This window comes from Zonotrichia leucophrys, chromosome 26 (genome assembly GCF_028769735.1).
Source record: "Zonotrichia leucophrys gambelii isolate GWCS_2022_RI chromosome 26, RI_Zleu_2.0, whole genome shotgun sequence".
NCBI lineage: Eukaryota > Metazoa > Chordata > Aves > Passeriformes > Passerellidae > Zonotrichia > Zonotrichia leucophrys.
Window position 1 is genome coordinate 361,470 of NC_088195.1, and position 21,504 is coordinate 382,973.

The following is a 21,504-nucleotide window of genomic DNA, read 5'->3' on the forward strand; positions in this document are numbered from 1 at the left end:
CATTGCTTAATTACAGCTTTTTTTCCCCCAGCCTATATTCCTTTTGTCTCCCCCCTTTATATTTAGCATGTTTATAAAGGGCTAGAGCAGGCATTAATGAGGATGTTTGGATTTCAAAAGCCCTCGGTAGCACTGGAGAGGGATGGAAAAATTCTGCCCCCAGAGCGAGCAGAGATTTCAGCAAGGCCTGCGTGGTGCTGCCAGGTGAGAGCCAGGAGAGCCTGGCAGGAGCCACCAGGGCCAGCACGGCCCAGGGACAGAGGGACAGAGGGACAGAGGGACAGAGGGACAGAGGGACAGCCCTGCCTGGGGGCCACTGCAGCTCCTGGAGGGTGAAACGGAGAGAATGAGCTTCTACATCACAGTGTGCCTCCAGGCAGGACCTGCTGGAGGGCTCTGCCAAGGCTCTCACAGGGCACCTGCCCAGGTGAGCCAGATGGCACTGCCAGCCAGAGAGCATGCCAGCCAGGATGCACTGCCAGCCGGACGGCACTGCCCAGCCCAGGAGAGCATTGCCCAGCCCAGGATGGCACTGCCCAGTGCAGGATGGCACTGCCCAGCCCAGGATGGCACTGCCCAGCCCAGCAGAGCATTGCCCAGTGCAGGATGGCACTGCCCAACCCAGGATGGCACTGCCAACCCAGGATGGCACTGCCCAGCCCAGGAGGGCACTGCCCAGCCCAGCAGAGCATTGCCCAGCCCATTGCCCAGCCTGGTCCTGGCGCTGGGGGGAAAGCAGGGGTGGGGGTCCCACATTCCTCAGCCCATTTCTCCTGATGTTATCCCCACTCTGTCCTGCCTCCCCTCCTGGTGCAAGTGCAGAGAATGCACTCAGAGCTCAGGGGAGGGGGAAATGCAGAAAAGCTGAGTTGAAAGGGCAGAAATGTGGGGAAATGGATTTGATGGAGCAGCTGCTGCCCCAGCTCGGGCAGGGAGCACAGAGCAGAGCAGAACTGCCCAAAGCCTCTGCATTTCACAGATTTCAGCAGATTATCCCCATAATGATTGATTTCCTTGGAGCTGATTTCACACCCCTGGTTTGCAGCCCAGCCACGCAAGCTGGCACCGAGCTGGGCTCTGTGTGAGTGAGGGGATGCAGGGGCTGCCCATGGGCTCTGCCCACAGAAACTCGGGGTGCAACGGTGCCAACCTGCACACCTGCTCCAAACTGGGGAGAACTGAGCAGCAGAGCTGCAGTCAGAGCTCTCTGCAGGCTCGGGAGGTGAACAGAAACCTTCAAAGGATAAAACTTTGATGAAAACCAGAAAAAATCGTATGAAAAGGAAAATGTTCTTTCTGTTTCAAAGAAACCATGCACTTTCCAGAACACACCATTGGCATTTCTGAACCCAAATACAGATTAACAAAAAAACACATTGAGAACTCTCCAGAAACACAGGCAGATAGCAAAAACAGCTTTCACCCTTCCTTCCCTTGTCTGTTTTATTTCTCATGGAGAGAGGAAAAGAAAACTGTCAGGAAGGCAATTGGAAAAGTCAACATTCAGCAAAGAATTCAAATGGTGCAACCAATGACTTTCAGGATAATAAGTGGCCATTTCACTTATCAGCTGCCCTTTTTATTATTATTATTATTTTTTAAGACTGGCTTCAGAATCTTTATTCAGTTACTTGGATCTATTGATGTCTCTTGTGCCGAATCAATACTCCTTCCTAGAGAACATGGAGTAAAAATCCATAAAAAATAAATACTCCCCTGCTCAGCAGTAAAACCATGGAAGCTTGGAGTGCCCAGTGGCTGCTCTGGGCTGTTGGAGCTGTGGGTGATAAAACAGAGAAATTTCCATTTCCTGCTCGGCTCTGCAGGGCTCTCCCTGCCAGGAATTGCTCCTGGCCCCAGGGCAGAGGGACAGGGGAGGGCTCAGGGGATGGGATATTATAATATCCAATATATGTAATATCCAACATATATAATATCCAATATATTTATATTTATAAATATAAATATAAATATAAAATATATTTATTGATATAAAATAATTTTATTAATATATTTATATTAATGTTATTATGTTTATCTCTATAAAAATATGGATTTTTTTCTATTTGAACTTTCCTCCTGAATCCAGCTGTCTTTTTGTGTCTCTGGGTTCCCCAGGGGTTCTCTGCCCATTCCCATCCCTGCAGCCTGGAGTCTGCCTTGCTCCAGGAGCACAACCAGGAGCCTTTGATTTGCTCAGCTGATGAGCAGATCCCGGCTCTCTTTGAAGAGGCAGCACCAGCCTGGAGTGCTGGTGTCAATAAACGGAGCTCAATAAACAGAGTTTCAATAAACGGAGTTCATCAAAGCACGAATAGGAAATGGATAATTAAAATTTATCAGACCTGCCCTGTGAAATGCTGGTCCTTGCTTGGGAGAGCAGGACCCTTCCTGTACCAACTCTCCCTGTTTTATCAAGGATAAAAAACCACAATAAAACCCTGTTTTATAAAGGATAAAAAACCAGAACTGCTTGTGAGACAAAAACCATTTATAAGGATCTTTAGTTTTCTCACATCTCCTACCCCTTTTGAACATGGTTGAGTTGATATGGGGCATTTCAAAGTAATTTCTTATCTAGGCACAGAATTAGAAAAGGAAATGTTGGTTGGAACAAGCGTTCCCCTCAGTGCAAGGGTTTTTCTCTCCCAGCTGCTCTGCTTTCAAACACACACAGAGATTAAAGTTATTTGTTTTATATTGCCAAAGGTACTGTACAAGTGTATATATTTATGACTGGGCTTTGAGATCAGATTTATTACAAAGTTGAAACCAATTTACATTAAAATGAAAGCTGACCTCATTCACCCTGTTTTATGGCCATTACAACAGCAGCCTAATCTGGATCATTTCTTCCTTGCGGTTCAGTACAAGCGCTTGGAATGAGTTTGTTGCTGTGGATTTGAGTGGATTTGTGTCTCCCTCTCCTTGGCTTTACTATGTCAGGGTTTTTGCTTTTTTTGCTTGTTTTTCTCCCCATTCCATGCAGCTGCAGGAATGTTAACCCCATCCCACAAACCAAATCCTGCTCTGGCAGGATGGGAACCCCTCCACTCTCCTCCTTCCCTGTCCCGTGAGCTCAGGTTTGTAAGGAGCTGTCAGTAACTGATTTTAGGGCGATTTCTGCCTGTCTCAGCCGTGCTTTCCCTGCCACATTCACTCCAGCATATGTCTGCAATCTGCTGGGGCAGCACAGGAGGATCAGCGTCCACATGACTGCACTTGGAGCTAAAAATAACGGCAGGAGTGAATGCATTAAAGTTCTTTATGCAAAACACCTCGTGCTAAGTGTCTGTTTGCACTGCTGATAAAATGTGTGTTGAAATATCCGCGGCCTTGATGTCTCACATTCACAGAGAAGGGCTTTGGCAGCCAAAAATCCCACCCACCACCAGGCTAAAATAGCAGGCACATGAATCTGTTTAATTTCCCCACTCTGGGCTGTTTTGGAGGTCAGGAGTTTGCCTGCTGCACCTAAACAGCCTCCAACCAGCAAAACAAAACCAGCTAAAATTGGGCAGTTGGGGCTCAGAGAGAGGCGTCTGAGCAGTCATTCAGACCAAGAGGAGATTGCAGCGGGATCATGCCTGTTCCTCCTTGGCTTTCTGCTGATCCTGAGCCCTGGGAATGCAAAATCACCTGGCTGTGCCACACCTGGGTGTGCCCAGGGCTGCTCACACCTGTCTGTGCCATCCCTGGGTGTGCCCAGGGCTGCTCACACCTGTCTGTGCCACACCTGGGGTGTGCTCAGGGCTGCTCACACCTGTCTGTGCCATCCCTAGGGTGTGCCCAGGGCTCACACCTGTCTGTGCCATCCCTGGGTGTGCCCAGGGCTCACACCTGTCTGTGCCATCCCTAGGGTGTGCCCAGGGCTGCTCACACCTGTCTGTGCCACCCCTGGGTGTGCCCAGGGCTCACACCTGTCTGTGCCACCCCTGTCTGTGCCACCCCTGGCTGTGCCATCCCTGGCTGTGCCAGCAGGAGCAAAGGAGGGGCTCTGGCACAGAGGTGCAGGAGCTGCCTGGGCAGAGCAGGGAATGGCTGAGCTGGCCTGGGAAGTGCTCACATTTTGAAAATCTCCTTTATTTTGTGTAACCCTTGGGGAGCAGCCTCGGTTCCTCCCTGATGAAATGGCCCCATGGCAGCTGCTGAGTGCAGCCCCTTTCCCTGGCACAGCTCTGCCTGGTTTGGTTGGCCTGGCTTGGTTTACCTGGGTTTAGTTTGCCTGGTTTTTGTTTGCCTGGTTTGGTTGGCCCGGTTTTGGTTGGCCCGGTTTTGGTTTGCCTGGTTTGGTTTGCCTGGTTTGGTTTACCTGGGTTTGGTTTACCTGGGTTTAGTTTGCCTGGTTTTTGTTTGCCTGGTTTGGTTTACCTGGTTTGGTTTGCCTGGGCTTGGTTTACCTGGTTTGGTTTGCCCAGTTTTGGTTTGCCCGGTTTTGGTTGGCCCGGTTTTGGTTGGCCCGGTTTTGGTTTGCCCGGTTTTGGTTTGCCCGGTTTTTATTTGCCTGGTTTGGTTTGCCTGGTTTGGTTGGCCCGGTTTTGGTTGGCCCGGTTTTGGTTGGCCTGGCTTGGTTCGATGTCCAGCTCTGCCGGGAGCTGTTCCCAGCAGCCAACCCGAGTTTCCCCGCAGGGGCAGGGCCAGCAGCTGCCCCCGTGCCAGGGACACGTGCTGCCCCGCTGCCCCCAGCCCCGGCCCTGCCACCCCGGTGCCACCAGGTGGCACAGGCGCCTCCCCGTGACATTTCCCGCGGTGCCAGCCCCGACCCTTCTCTCGGCGCTGTCAGCAGATGTGACATCAGGCACAGAGCAGCAGACAGCGCTTCTGACAGCTCACATTAGAGAAATACGAGGGGAAATGGATTGAAATGGAACGAGGAGTGAGGGGACAGCAGGGGCTTCATTTGACAGAAAGGGCTTTGAAGTGCGATGGCTGATGGGCCTCGTTAATCACCACAGGCAAGCAGGAGCTGCTTTCATTGAGGATCATGGAGCTGCTGAGCTTGGGAACGACCTTTCAGCACAGCCCCAGCACCCTGTTCACCACCAAACCTGTCCTAAAGGGGCACATCCAAACCTCTGTGAGCACTGCGGGGATGGGGGCTGCCCTGTTGCAGACATCTTTCATGGAAAATCCTTTCCTTAGGGTTTTTCCTCCTGAGAAGCTGGGAGGCCTCAGGAACAAAATGCAAACAATGGTTATCTGCTGCTGTGGGATGCAACAGGTGCATCTGGGATTGGTCTGGTGTGGTTGTTTCTAATGAATGGCCAATCACAGTGAGCTGGCTCGGACTCTCTGTCCAAGCCACAAACCTTTGTTATTAATTCTTTTCTATTCTTAGCTTAGCTAGCATTCTGAGAACCTTTTCTTCTATTCTTTTAGTATAGTTTTAATGTAATGTATATCATAAAATAATAAATCAGCCTTCTGAACCATGGAGTCAGATCCTCGTGTCTCCCTCACCTGAAAACCCCTGAGTGTGAACACCCTCCCACTCCTGCCAGGGCTCTGGGCTCTGCTGAAGGCAGCTCTGCCTCGATGGACACAAATCCACAGAGCAAAGATCATCTGAGCAGGGGGAGATGGATGGACAGCCTTAATTAACTGTTTCTTGTGTCATATCCTTAATAATTTGGTTGCTATTCCTGCAGTCTGTTTCAAAGTTCATTAAATTTACTTGCCTCAAGGGCATTTCCACCTCCCATAATCAGCCTCTCTCCTGTCAGGGATAAATTGCCTGATGGGATAAGTTGATCCTACACAAACGGAGCTGGCTTTGAACTTGTGGTGATAAGTAGCACCAGACAGGAGGTTTTTCTGTTGTTTATCTCTGTACTGACTTGGCATGAAATAAAAATGGGTGTCTCTTTGCTGGCTGAGCTGCATCCATCAGGCTGAGCAGAGACTGGGAAATGCTGCTCAACTTAGAGAAACAAAAGGAGGTAAACTGGAACACTTAAGAATAGACTTTTGCCCCTTTGATGTGTGCATGTAATATTGATGTGCTGATGTGATCAGATTCAAAATTTAATCTTTTCTGGTAGATCAAAACCAAGCTCCCCAGGTTTATTCACAGAGTGGGGTTGGGCAGGAAGGAACCTCAAAGCTTGTCGCTATAGGATGCGAAACAACACAAATGCACTGCTGCTCTCAAGGTGAAAAATGGGAAATTTCTTACTGACTCCAACATTTATAAATTTCCAAAAGTGACCCTGGATTGCAAGGTGACAGTGCCACCTCTCCAATGACACTGGACAACCCAGCAGTCCATCAAATCTCTCCTCCTCCATAAAAGAATGCAAGACAATGAGTTATTTACAGAAAGCGTATGAGAAAGTTTGCTGTAAGAATGTAAACATCAAAAGGCTTTGAAGATCTTAAAAAATCAGGGCGACAAAGGCTCATCTCTGTAGTGATATTCCTGAGGTTTACAAGAGTCCCTGGGTCCTACACCTGCAGTGCCTCCAGAGCCTCCTGAGAGCTCTCTGCTTGTGCCCTCTGCTCTGTGGGGCTGGAAATGCTCCCAGCCAGCGAAAAGGCTCATCCCATTCCAGGGAAAAGCCTCCATCCATCCCAGGGAAAAAACCCTATCCCATCACTGGGAAAAACCTCCATCCATTCCTGGGAAAAACCTCATCCCATCCCTGGGAAAAACCTCCATCCATTCCAGGGAAAAACCTCATCCCATCCCTGGGAAAAACCTCATCCCATCACTGGGAAAAACCTCCATCCATTCCAGGGAAAAATGTCATCCCATTCCTGGGAAAAATCCTCATTCCATTCCAGGGAAAACCCCATCCCATTCCAGGGAAAAACCTCCATCCATTCCAGGGAAAAACCTCATCCCATTCCTGGGAAAAATCCTCATTCCATTCCAGGGAAAACCCCATCCCATCCCAAGGAAAAGCCTCATCCCATCCCAGGGAAAAGCCTCATTCCATCCCAGGGAAAAGCCTCATCCTCCAGGGCTGGGGAGGCAGAACGGGGCCATAATTCCAGCAGCTCCAGGGCTGATGGGGGTAATCTCCTAATTAACACATCTTTTAAAAAGCACTTAATGCCTGCGATAGAAAAGCCTTGAAACTGAATGCACTGCCTCAATAACAGCATAACCTACTTCCTTCCAAATAAGAAAGCGGGGAATTACCAGACATCAATGCATCATTTGCTAATGAGTTGTAATTCTGTATTAATTTACCAACGAGCTGATTAGATATGAGAGATTTACAAAATACATTAGAGATTGTGGTTCCAGAAAACCAGCTCAACATCAAGGAAAAAAGTCATTAAATTTTTCTCTATGGTGCACCTGAAATTATTAATTAGCTGGCATTTAAGCAAAATTCATTGAAAACAGTCGGAACTGACAGATTATAACATTGTAAATAACACAGGCAACAGCACAAACATTGCACTGCAGTGCCCAGGAGAGCAAGGATTCCCCACATTAAAGCATTGCCAGGTTTAGGGATGACAATATTTGTGTAAATTCTATGTACAGGTCCCATGGGGGTCCAAAGATCAGCTGTTACACAAAAGTCCTATTTAAAAAAATTATATCTACAACAAACCAATAATCTTCCAATGGAATTTCAAACCTCTGTAGGTCCAACACACAAAAGGATCTGCACCCTCAGTGCAACCAGAGCTTCACACCACACCTCAGGTGGGTCAGACTATGCACAGTATGTATTTTAAACACCCACAGCTTCATTTTTCAGTTTCTGTTTAGGGTTCCTTGGAGCACACTGGGTTCCTGTCTCTGGGAAAGGGCTGTGATCACACTGAAACCCTGCACATCATCCCCAGCCTGCACAGCTCACACACAAACATCAAGGAGAAGTGCCACAGTGCTAAGTTTAGGAATAAGATCAGTAATTTTTCTGTTACACATCCCCTGCTTGTCTTGCCAGTTGCAACACAAACTTAGATTTAAAATATAGAAATGCAGTCTGTAATAGAAAGACTCAAATTATTCTCCCAATTTTGAAAGAAATTGCTGTTAGATTTTTCCAGGATCTGCCTAATTATATTCTGTACAAAGCAAATGTGAATTTTTGCCTGAAAGCTGCATTTCACCATCCTTGGGGCTTCATTTCCCCTGCTGCAGCAGGATATAAACCCAAAAGCTTGCAGGATGTTCAATATTTCCCCAAAGTTTATGCATAACCATCACAGCAGACACCGGGGGCCACAAATAATTCCGGTGCTTCCCAAGAAAATCAATGTCCTTATCAACAGCAAATGCTGGCTGCAGTTATGAATATTTAACACTGAGTGTTGCCACGAGCTTAGAAATGCCTTGCATGCCCCCAGCACAGCCCTGTAATAAATGCCATGGTCTTGTGGGATACTTTTTAATAAAAAGAAATCAGAAGCATTAAAGCTGAGCCATTAAGTGCTGAAGTAGCCCTGAATGCCAAATGCAATCTGTGCAGCCCATCCCTTTATCCAGCCCTAATCTGGGCCCTCCTCGTGGATCTCAAATTTATTCTTTTTGTATGATAAACCATAAAATGTCCTTTGTGTTGCTGAATAAACAGCAAGTGCAGGTCACTTTAGCACGGTACCAGCACTTCAGTGAACTGAATAATAAACCAGGGCCAGGCTCCAGACAAGTGCAGGACCCAAACCAGCCCAGGAACAGCACATCCAACCTCTCCTTCCCCAGGCTCAGGAAACACTTCCCAGCTCATCCCAATGCAGTTCAAAACAAGGAGGAATTCTGGCCTGATTTCCCAAAAATCTTTTCAAATCCTTTCAAAGTTTATAAAGTTATTAACGAAATTAATATTTGAAAATGGCACTATTTTGTAGCTACATCCATTACAGTCACATAACAAGCCAAAAATGGATTTTTTTCTTAGAACATTAAGTCCTGAAACCTTCCTGAGGAGTTGCAGTGCCAAAGTGTTGGCATTTGTGGGGGACCCGGGGTGTGCAGTGATGCAGCAGCCCCTGCATCCCTGTTGTGTCCATGCTGGGGTGAAAATATTTGAATTAATTATTTTTATATTTTTCACACAAAATCCCAGATGTTTTAAGTACAATTTTTGGATTAATGCTCAAACTTTTAATGGAGATCACCCAAAGCCACTTGCTGGGTAGGAAGGGATGGGAATTAGGGAAGATGAGTAAATACTTGATCCTAAAGTTTCACTTAAGTAAATGACTTGAGTGCATAAATAACATGGGAGCTGTCAATAAAATCACCATATCACCCTGAAATTCTGTCAAACAGAAGAGTAATTATGGCTTCTTCTGGTTACCAATAAAGTGAAACATTAGCTGAGCTTACACAAAAACAAACACCTCCTGATTTCATTGGAGATTAATGCTCGTGTGCCAAATTGCCAGCCCAAACTTAATTGCTCCTTTTTATCTCCCTGAAACGATAAGGAGCAGCCACAGAAGAGGTTCTGTTGACCTTGGATTTACATAGGTCTGCAGCCACAGGAAATTCACAGCTTTTATTTCTGACTCAGTGACTTCAGCGGGAATTGCAGGATCCCAGGTCCCCCCAGGTTTCCATCCTGCTCTGCAGAGCTCAGCTTGGGGCTCACATTTAATGGGATTTGTCTGAGCCCCCGCAGTCCAAGGGAACAATTTCCCCTCTGTGTGACAGCCTAAACCCAAATGTTGTACTCCTTCAAAGACAACGTGGCTCCTCTGCCTTCCCCACTTGTGTTTTGCACCAATACATTTGCAGAACTGAAAAATCTCACCCAGCTGCTTCCCATCTCCATGGCAACCTCCTGCTCTGGCTCCAATTGATAAATACTGTGCCAAGCCTGTTACTGTAGGCTGGCTGTTGCAAAAATTATGCATTATCACCCACAAACAAGTGTGTAGTGTTCAGCACGTTCCCTGGTGGACAGCACAGCCTGGTTTGGCCCTTGCACCCCTGAGCATCCCTGCTTTATCCTGGTGTTCCAGCCAGTGACTGCAGACACAGCTCACTCCATTCCTGTGCCCAGCCTGGCAGGGTTTTGTTAAGGGTCACAATCCCTGAATGGCTTCAGGAGAGGGGAGAACAGGATCCCCCTGCAGCCCCAGGCGGGGAAAGGGCTCTGCTGCTGCTGCTGCTGCTGCACATCTGTCCAACAGCTGCCAGGCACACCCTCCTGCAGGGCCGAGCTCTGCAGGCACAGACAGGGAGAGCCCAGGGATCAGTGCCTGTGACATCAGAGAGTCCTGTGACATCAGAGCACTTGGTGCCTGTCACATCAGAGACAATCCATGCCTGTGACATTGGAGCACTCAGTGCCTGTGACATCAGAGCACTCAGTGCCTGTGACATCAGGGACAATCCTGTGACATCAGAGCACTCAGTGCCCATGACATCAGAGAGAATCCTGTGACAACAGAGCACTTGGCGCCTGTGACATCAGAGCACTCACTGCCTGTGACATCAGAGCAGGTCACTTGGGACATGATCAGATCTGGATCTGAGGACATCCCCAGCTGGGAGTGCACGGCCACATTTTCCCAGCCGCTAATGATCCTCAAAGTTCAACATTTCCACCTTGTTAATTGGATTTTTCTGGCTTCAACTTAAATCTATTAGGTCTTTTTGTGCCTTTCTCTGAAGAAAAAGGACCTGGAGCTCCCTCCCTGTGCAGGCACTTATCCATAGAAATTAAGTTACAAGGTTCTTTTTGATAAGATAAACAGACTGAGCTCCTTAAGTCTATCACTGTAAAATATTCTCTGTAGCCCTTAATCATTCTTTATTAATCTTTTCAGCTCAGTGACATGGCAGCAGAAAGGTAAAATAAATAAATAAATCCCGAAGCAAGCAGGAGAAGAGACTGGAGATACAGATACATGTGATCTCCCAGGATTTCACAAAGCATGTTGAAATTGTGATACAGCTGCGCCAGAAATTGATTCCAGAGACCTTCCCGAGGTGCTGCCCTGAGTGGGGAGAGGCACGGGGGGCTGGGGGAGCTGCTGCTGCCAGGCTGAGATAAATGAACATCCTCAGCATCCCTGCCCTGCCTGGAGAGGCTGGGCAGCCCTGCAGAGGGGCTGATAACGGGGCTGTGCTTTCAGCCAGGGATGTCAGCATGGACCCAGCACATGTCCTACAGAGCCCTCAGATGCAATCAGGCTCCAGAGGGGAGGCAGAGGACGCAGAGCCAGAGCAGCCCAGGCCCGCAGCGTCACAGACATCTTCTATGGAAAATCCTTTCCTTAGGATTTTTCCTCCTGAGAAGCTGGGAGGGCTCAGGAACAAAATGCAAACAATGGTTATCTGCTGCTGTGGGATGCAACAGGTGCATCTGTGATTGGTCTCATGTGGATGTTTGGAATTAATGGCCAATCATGGCACAGCTAGCTTGGACTCTGTCCGAGCCACAAACCTTTGTTGATTCATTCTTTGCTATTCTATTCTTAGCCAGCCTTCTGAGATGAAACCTTTTCTTCTTTCTTTTAGTGTAGTTTTAATGTAATATATATCTTAAAATAATAAATCAAGCCTTCTGAAATATGGAGTCAGATCCTGTCTCTTCCTTCACTGGAAAACCCCTGTGAGCACGGTCACACAGCAGGGACAGCAGGAGCTCCTGTCCCCAGGTGTCACCGCTCCTCTGCCACAGCACTGACATCAATGCTCCTTCTGCTCTTGTGTGGGAAATGTGGCCAGAGCAATTCCCATCTCCTAAAAATCCTTGCCCCTGATTTCTGATAGCCAGCACCAGTTAATGCTTGAAATTCTCATTTCATTTTTAAAACCTGGCTCACTTACATGTGACAGTGACAATGACAGTGCCATTTGTCACATCGCTGACCCTGTCACTTGATTCATTTATAATTTAATTGTCACTTCCATTTGATCAAATATGCCTGAATTGAAACCATTTGCATTAAAAATAACACATCCTTCTCCTTTTATTCCCCGTATTGTGGCAGGTATTGCTGGAAAATCCAATTGGTGCCAGCCAAAAGCTGCTGTTTAATTAATAAGAAAATGGCTAATAAGGGATCAAACCATGGGTCTGGATGAACATCCCTGGTGAGAAATGGATCTTGGTAAGGACCATGAAACTCAGATATTCTCATTTTCACTCTGCTGCACTGAGACCTGGCCCTTCCTGGGGATGGAGGTAAAGGCCCAGCCAGGCCATGGGATGGGATTCCCATTCCATTCTCCAATGATTCTCACATTTATAACACAGACACAGAGTGAGGAACAGGACTTCTCCCTGACTAATACATTGCAATTAATTCTCAGAAGAATCCTTGCTTAGGAACTTTATTAAATCCCATTAAGACTAATGAATTGTTGTTGTTTCCTAATTATATAGTTGTTTCTAGTTTAATGAACTGTATATTAATTGGCTTATAGAACAGAGATTTTACTTTCAAGATGGAAATACATTAAATAAGAGATATATATTCTTGCTAATGGCATCAGTTGTCACTTACAATCTCATTTAATGAATCTGTTGGAAAGTCCTGTCCTTTTGAATACAGATTTTTCTTGTTTTGTTAGCTAAAGAGGCAACAAAAGGCTCAAAATTAATTGTGTTCCTGTGTTTTATGTATAGCTGATATTTTCCCTCCTAATAATTCAATTTCTCATAGCAAAAGCAGCTGAATGCTCCTGACAGGAGTGACACCATGAAGGAAAAGCAGAACAGCGGGAGCCCCATGAGAGGTTTGATCTTCACAGGATAAATCAGGGATGCTTTTCCAGATGAAACCCCTTGGAAGGAAACACCTGAGCTGCAGGTGTGCCTGCCCTGCCCACCTGGGGCTGAGCCTGCAGCACCACCAGGCTGGCAGCAGATGCTGCTGAGGATGAGGATGGCAGAGTCCAGCGGCTGCACATCACACCCACAGCTGCTTTCAGCCAAAGGAACAGACCCAATGAAACAAACCCAAAGAAGCAAACCCAAAGAAACAAACCCAAAGAAACAAACTCAGTTTCTCTCCAATACCTCCTGAACTTGTCCTGAGGATGTTTTGTAGGGCGAAACAGATACACTCCTAAAATAGGAGCTGCTTGGAAAGTAAGAACTGCTATGCTTTAAAAAGTCATCCTCTTGAATGCTAATACATATAATCTTCAGCTGACTGCAGCCACACCACAGATTAATTTCAGCACAGAGATTATGTTAATACACAAAAAAGGAGTTGTGATATTGAGTTAGATCAAAGATCTTTCATTTCAGTCAGTGCCTTTGGCAGCAGGCAGCAGTGCCTGTGTCAAAGTAAAGCCAAAGGCCTCTCTGAAGCTCTGAGCTGAACAGCAATTATTACAGGAAAGGCAGAAAGCTGAGAGCAGGCTGCTGCTTGATCTTGATCTGACTTTAGCTGTTGCAGTGATGGAGTTTGGTGGGGAGGGACAAACTTGCAGAGGAGTCCTGAGAGGTCCCAGCCCCGTGGAGCTCCCAGAAGGGGATTTTGGCAGGGCAGAGGCCGATGTGCTTCCCTGCCCTGGGAAATCTCCTTCCCCTGCCCTGAGGCTGCAAAGCAGACTCCAAACACAGACATGCAGCTGACAGACAGACAGACAGACAGCTGAGATCCAGCAGCTGATGGACAGACTGACAGCTGAGCGCTGGATCTGCCACAACAGAGCCCTGGGCAGCTCCAGCCCGAGGAGAGGAATGGCACAAACACAGCCAGGATGGAGCTGCACTGGTGCAGCCAGGGGGGAGCTGCATTAACACGGCCAGGATGGAGCTGCATTGGAGCACCTGAGCACAGCCCCAGCAGAGGAGCAGCACTCTGGGGCTCTGAGGGGCCCTGGGCCAGCTGTGCAGCAGGGCTGGCACTGGTTGGACTGTTCTGGATCTCACAGTGTCCCAAGCTGAACCGTCCTGCCCAGAGCTGGGGCACAGGGTCCCAGCCGGGCTCCTGCTCATCCCTGCAGGCTCTGAGGGGCCTGGAGGCAGCAGTGCAGCAGGGCTGGCTGTGCCCCCCAGCTGGCACCTCCTTGGCACCTCCTGTCAGCACCCAGAGGGGCACAGGAGCACTTGCTGAGAGCTTTCTGTCAGCAGAGCAGGGCTGAGAGTGCATGATTCATCATCCTTGCTGGAGAGAGCAGAGTACAGAGAGCACAAACACAGTCCCAGCAGCAAGGAAACACCGTGCCTCTGCACATTGGCTTTGCAGGGCAGCCATAATCATCTCCATTTATTTTATTTAATCTTTTAAGTGCACAAATGTGAAATGGTTCTGTAAGTACTGAGAGGATAAATGAGGTTAAAGCATTCGTGGGCACTGGAATCAAGTGAGGCTTACGTTGGTGTTTTGTACATTCAGCCCTCTGTCATTTTTGCTGGAACCATCACTGAGCAATCAGATTTAAGCATTTCAGACCTTGGTGGCAGATCTTCTGTGCAAAATGCCTCTGCTTTTAGGAAAATCCAACTTTTCATTATAAAAGAGCTGCACAGAAAAAGACAAAATGGAATAACCACCCCTGACGTCAGGATAATTGCACTGGAATTAGGAGGAAAGTGCAGGTTTTTCAGGGAGAGGCTGATTTTAGCAGAGCCCAGGGAGAGCAGCTCAGCTGTGGGTGCCAGGATGAAGCGAAGGCAGCGCTGCTCAGCCCAGCTCTCTGTGCAGAAGGGATGTGCAGGCACAGGGAGCTGAAAGGGGCAGAGGGAACCCAGCCCCAGCTCCTCTTCCCCTGCTGCTGCCGAGCCTCCACAACTTCGTGAGCTCAGACACGTTAATTCCTTTCATTTGCCATCCTAATGTAAATTTACAGTACAAAAACTAGGAATAATTTAGCACTAGGAAAGGAAAAGATGAAACAAAAGCCTGGAAATCCTGGCAGTCTCTTTGAAGGCAAAGGAAATGTCACAACTCTCTTTCAACAGCATCTTTGTTTTCGCAGGCAAATTACAAGTCCAGGTTCAGGAGTGTTTTTGTTCTGCCATTCTGCTGTGACAGTGTCTGCTGGCAGCCTCTAATTCATTCAGGAAAATCCACAGCAGCAGTGAAGGGGAGGAAATGACAACAGCTTTGAGCAGCTCCCTTCCCTCCCTGCCAGGCAGCAGCGAGCCCTGACTCTCAGTGCTAAGGGGCTTTAGGGCTCCTTAAGCCCTTCCTGACACTCCTCAGGCTCTGTCTGTGCTCGGGATTTTTCCCTGCAGCTGATCCAGGGCTGAATCACCCAAAGCCCCTGCTCCACCTCCCTGCTCCTCCATCTGACGAGCTCCTGTGCCTCATCGGAGCAGATAGAAAAGGCAAATAAGATGCACAATAATTAACACAGAAGATCTGGGCTGCTCCTCTAGGCCAAGATTAATTCAATACATTTTCAGAGCCCTCAGGGATATAGATTCAGGGAGTCTGATCTATGGTTATTATTCTTCTAAAGGAAAATAGATTTACCTAATTTACAATCAGTTCTGATGGTGGGAGGAGGAATTTAATTCTTTTTTTCTCTTTTGATAAATATACTGCAACTTTTCTATAATCCCTATTAATCTGATCTCCCAGGGAAAATTTTGCTGATCCATCATCTCGTGGCAGGCTTAATTCCCTTGGTGCCTGCAGGCAGGAGGAATGGATTTGCTCAGACGGAGCCCTGGTGCCTCCAAAGCCCCGAGTGAGCTCTGGGGAGCTCAGCGCTGTCCAAGGGGGCTGCGGGAGGCTCTGCAGGGATCCCAGAGCATTCCCACAGTCCTGGGGGATAAATCCGAGTCTGGGCTCGGGGCAGAGCCAGACACAGACACCGCTCCATCCGATCAACAGAGACAGCATCTGCTGGGAAATAAACGCACGGCTAATTGTGCACGACTGAGGGCTCGGAACGGCTGGTTTTGGCTATGCCTTGCAGACATGAGATGGACGGAAGGTTCGTGCTCAGATTTGGGGCTGGGAACGGAGAGGGGGCTCTGACAGGGCAGGATCAGGAGCGGAGCATCCCTGGGCACCGAGAGCAGCCAGAAACCTCCCAAAGAGCAAAGGGACAAGCTGCAGAGAGAGCAGCCAGGCCAGAAACCTCCTAAAGCAAAGGCATAGGCTGCAGAGAGAACAGCCAGGCCAGAAACCTCCCAAAGAGCGAAGGGACGGGCTACAGAGGGAACAGCCAGGCCAGAAACCTCCTAAAGCAAAGGCACAGGCTGCAGAGAGAGCAGCCAGGCCAGAAACCTCCCAAAGAGCGAAGGAACAGGCTGCAGAGAGAACAGCCAGGCCAGAAACCTCCCAAAGAGCAAAGGGACGGGCTGCAGAGAGAGCAGCCAGGCCAGAAACCTCCCAAAGAGCCAAGAGATGGGCTACAGAGGGAACAGCCAGGCCAGAAACCTCCCAAAGAGCAAAGGGACGGGCTGCAGAGAGAACAGCCAGGCCAGAAACCTCCCAAAGCAAGGAACAGCCAGGCCAGAAACCTCCCAAAGAGCCAAGGGACGGGCTGCAGACAGACAGCATCTCCTGGGCTGTCAGGAGCCCCCAGGGCACAGCCAGGGGGTCCCTGTGTGCTCCCCACACCGCCAGGGCTGGGAAGGCAAAGGGAGCTGCTCCTCCAGAGCCAGCCACGTGCAATCAGGAGAAAAGCTGTTTTTCACACTTATTGCCCTTGAATTGGCAGAGGGAGACATCATGTTTTATATTAACTTCATAATAATTACAGTTATTACTGAATTCATGTATACCAAAGAGGTTGCAGCTCCCTAGGAAAGCTCATAATATTATTAAGAGAGATGCCAGTCCATTGGCAGTGTCGTGTAACAAGCTAATTCCAACATCGTGATATTAGACAGCACACCTCCAAAAATGCATGGATTTGTGCCTGCTCCCTGGGATCAATGGCAGGGACACATCTGACACGCACAGAACTGTCCTTTGGAGAAAAATGCTTTGTAAAGCACAAGTAGCACAGCCCAAGAGCAGCAATAAGTGCTGCCTTTAACATTTAAGGCAGTGAAAATAAATCTAAAGATTTTTAATACAGGGCGATGCTGTGAGAAATGAAGGAATTGCAGCTCACAGTGGAAAACCAATGGAAAGGAAGATTTCATGTATGAGAGAAATTAAGGAATTCATCCAGCATCTTCCTATCCTTTCCACACGATTAATTGCAGAGATTTAATTTCTCTGGGCATGTGTTCGCATCAGCAAACAAACTTTTCCATCAGATTAGGAGAGGTGAGAGCTGCTCCAGAGCAGCTGCTGCTGAAAGTTCTGCAGAGAGGCAGAAGGAGCCAGAAAAGGTCAACTCTGCACCAGAGGGCTGGGGGTACAGCAGCTGCTGGGAAATCCCAGCACAACGAAAAACTGCTTGTGCTGGGGTCTCAGAGACAGCTCCATCCCATCCCATGGATCCCATCCCATTATCCCATTATCCCATCCCATGGATCCCACCCCATCCCATCCCATGGATCCCACCCCATCCCATCCCATGGATCCCACCCCATCCCATTATCCCATCCCTTCCCTGCACAGATAATAGAGCAGGTTTCACTCTTGTGTGGTCTCAAAGTGACACTAACTCTGCCTCACTTTGATTTTCACTGTAAATCTAATACTCAGAGTCTGCCATCAAAGGAACTGTTGCACATAAACCCCAACCAATGTCAGGAGAAAATCAGACAGCAGCTGGATTCCAGGACTGTTGCAATTTCCTCCATAATGTCAGGCCATAGCAACACACACATCTTTCACAAAAATTAAATTGCTATTAAACTTTCTGCTCATCTTTGTAAATTAACCTCTCTTTCATCTCAGCTTTTGATTTAGCAGGAAATAATTTTTGGAGCACTTTCCAGACTCCTTCCATTAGGCGTTTGGGCTGTGGTCAATAAGGCTGAGTTAATTACCTGCCTAACCAGATCATGCTGCTGTGCTGCCGGGCCTCAGCTCTGCTGCAAGTGCTGCCTGCGTTTCTCATCTAAGGTGCAGCCAAAGGTGCAGCCAGAGGTGCAGCCAGAGGTGCATTTCTCTCAGAGGTGCAGCCAGACCCAGGCTGTGGCCAGCACTGGAGCCCACCCCAAGCCCCAGCCCCAAACCAGGAGCCCACGGCCCAGCCTGTACAGCCAAGGGAGGAAACAGCACACAAACCCCCCTTGTTTACTTTTTCACCTGTTTCTTTTTCCCCGGTTTAATTTTTACCCAGTTTCCTCTCTAACCTGTTTAATTTTACCCTGTTTTATTTTTCCCGTTTCCTTTTTCCCCTGTTTAATTTTCCCTTGTTTAATTTCCCCGTTTCTTTTCCCCCCGTTTCCTTTCTAACCTGTTTAATTTCCCCTGTTTCCTTTTCCCCAGTTTAATTTCCCCCATCTCCTTTCCCCCCACGATTCCCGAGCACTCCTGCCCCATCCAGAGCCGGCTGTGTCTGAGCCAGGCGAGCCCTCATTTACCCAAGCCCAGCACAGCCCTGATTGAGAGATCAGTGGGATGCTCCTGCCTCTCCATGCTCGGTCTGAGCGCTGACAGAGGCACCTGCAGGGGCTGGAGCGTCGGTTCTGCCTCATTACAGAGGGAATTGCGCCCAAATGAAACCCAACCCGCAACAGGAGCTGTGAAGTGCCTGCACAGGCTGGGACAGGGCTCACCCCAATCACTCCGCAGCTCACCCAGCTGAACTCATTTCCCCAAAGGCTCCAGTGCTTTTTATGATCATCTGTAAATTCCAGGGCACAGAATTAGCTGTCCAGACCTTAAGAATTGCATTTGTCCAGACCTCAAGAATTGCATCTCTTTGATAGATTAGAACCTAAAACAACCACACGTGTAGCAATGCAGGGGCACATTTTTCTGCTAATGCTTGGAAAAGTCAGGATACCCTTCAAACATTTTCCTCCCCTTCTGTTTGGCTGTGGCTGTTTTTAAAATTTTAATGGCCTAAACTGCAAAATATTTAATAAAGCTGGGAAAGGCTGTGTTAGCACATCCAGCTTTATCTTGTTTAGCTGAAAAATGTGCAATTTATAATTACTTACATAATTACTCATGTATTACTTGGAGGCTGGACTCGGAGGCGATTTCCAGCATTAATGCTCCTGTGATTCTTTTCTTCCACAAGTAAATTTGATCCCATCTACTTTGTGTGTGATCCAGGTTTTTCTAATTATTGTTTATCATTAATTTTTGTTTTCAGAGCCCCTGGCCCAGCTGTGTGCAGCTGCCAGGGAGCCCTGGCCAGGCTGGATCCCTGCAGGGTCTGTGGGAGCCTGGCTTGGGCTGGTGCTGAGCAGGGCTCTTCCCTCCTGCCGCAGTCTTTCATAACCCCGAGGGAATGGAGCCAGCCCTGTGCCGCTTTCTGGGCTGCAAAACGGAATCAGGATAATAAAAGACATCCTGGAAATAGACAATAATGGTGAAATGATGTTTTGACACGGGGGCCATACGTGGTTGATGGGGAAATGAGTGAAGCAGGTGATGGAGGAGGTGCTGGAGCAGCAGCTGGGAGGTTCCTGCTCAGCAGGTCCAGACATGGGATGGCTTTCATGGAATAAATCCTCAGAATAAACCTCTGGGGTTATCTCCAACTTCTCCACTTTCTGTCCTTTAGGGTTACATAACACCCCAAACCAGTGCACAGACCCCCCAAACTGGTGCACAGACCCCCAAACTGCGGCACAGACTCCCAAACTGCGGCACAGACCCCCAAACTCATACACAGATTCCCAAACTGGTGCACAGATCCCCAAACTGGGGTACAGACCCCCAAACCAGTGCCGGAGGAGGTTTCCCCTCCCCAGGGATGCGCTGCTGGTGCTGGTGCTGGTGCTGGTGCTGGTGCTGCAGCCTCGCCAGCCCTCTGCAGAACAACACCTCCATGCAAGATTAATGACCAGGGGGGAACACGGGCAGTGATTAAAAATAAAGGTTGGAGATGCAGCAGGAGCCCCAGCAGCTGCAGCAGGATCTATATTGTTTAATAATGCACATTAAATTCTTACAGACTTCTCTAAAAGCTGACTCTGCTCCGTGCAGCACCGATGTAAATCTATTGCCAGTGCAGGATAATCCTTCAACACGTCTTAAAAATGGTTTTGTTCTTCCCACACACTTCTCTGCAGCCTCGAGGCACTGAGCAAAGGCAGTTTGGTGCCACAGCACCCCAGCACCCTGATATTCACCTCTGTTACTGCAACACTGGGGAAAAGGAGCCCAGAAAGCCCAGGGACAGCGAGGCTGCAGGGAGGGGGAACAAACCCCAGAGGGGATGGAGCTGTCCTGGCTGGGCCACAAGAACAGGCAAAGTCTCTGAACCGGCCTGGAAAGTGCTGTGTTTCCTTTCCAAACTGAAGGCACCTCATATTTGTTTATAATTTATGCATTTTGTTGATTTTTAACCTAAGCAAAGTACTGGTTTGTTTTTCAGGGCTTAGTATTAGTTTCAAAGCAAATCTTATTAATATTTAAAATGAAAAGCTATTTCAGACCTTAAAATGTAGATGTTTCATTTAATAAACATCAATAGCAAATGTTTTGATTTCCTGAGAAATGTTTCATGTACTGAAACCCTTTGACAAATGCGACGTGAATTCGCAAGCGCTCGCAACCGATCCAAACCTGCATTTTTTTCCACCAAATAAAACATTCAGCTGCAATGTTTTCCCCAACTCTAATGTCTGTCCTGTGCCTGGGGGTGAATTTCGCTCGGTGTGAATAACAATGCGGCACAGACAAGATCAATAAATCTCATATTTCATTTGCCTCAGTGTTCTGGGCACAGCTGTGGCACCAGCATGGGCACTGCCAGCGTGCCTGCAGTGACACTGGGACAGGGACAGGGACACTGGGACACTGGAAAAGGGACAGGACAATGAACTGGGGACAGGACTGAGCTGGGGACAGGACACTGTGATGGGGACAGGACACCCAGCTGGGGACAGCTGTCCCTGTGCCAGGGATGGGACACCCAGCTGGGGATGGCACCAGGGCACTGCAGATCCTCCTGCCCCAGGAGCACCGAACCACTGAGGCTGGAAAAGATCCCCAAGATCCTGTCCCAAACACCCCCTGCCCCTTTGCCACAGCAGGAAGGGTCACACCAACCCCAACAAGGGTCACACCAACCCCAGGAAGGGTCACACCAGCCCTCTGTGAGCACCTTGCTCCTCTCCAGCCTTGCACCTCGTTCCTCTGCTGCCCGTGCTGCTCCCTGCCCTCACACCCAAAGCAATCCCTGGTTTATTTCTCTGGACACGAACTCCACAGGGATTTCATAAATCGGTGGATTTGGCATATCACACCTCAGAAGGAGCAGCTGCGAGGGGGAGCTGCCCAGAGGTTGGACAAGAACAATAACGGGGTCAGAAAGTGGTTTATGCCGTGCCTGGGGGGCTGAGCCCGGCAGGGAGGTGCTGGTGGCACCAGGGGACACATTCCCAGTGCTGTGACTGCAATGGGAAAGGTTCACAGAATTATGGAATCAGAGAGGTTGGAAAGGGCTACAAAAACCCCACCATGCCTAATAAATCATCAGCATGGGCCTGAGGAGGAGGGAGATGCCAAACACCAGTTTCTGCCTCAGCACAGGAAGATTTCAGGATGATGCAATGCTGTTGGAGGATTCTGAGCAGCTCGTAA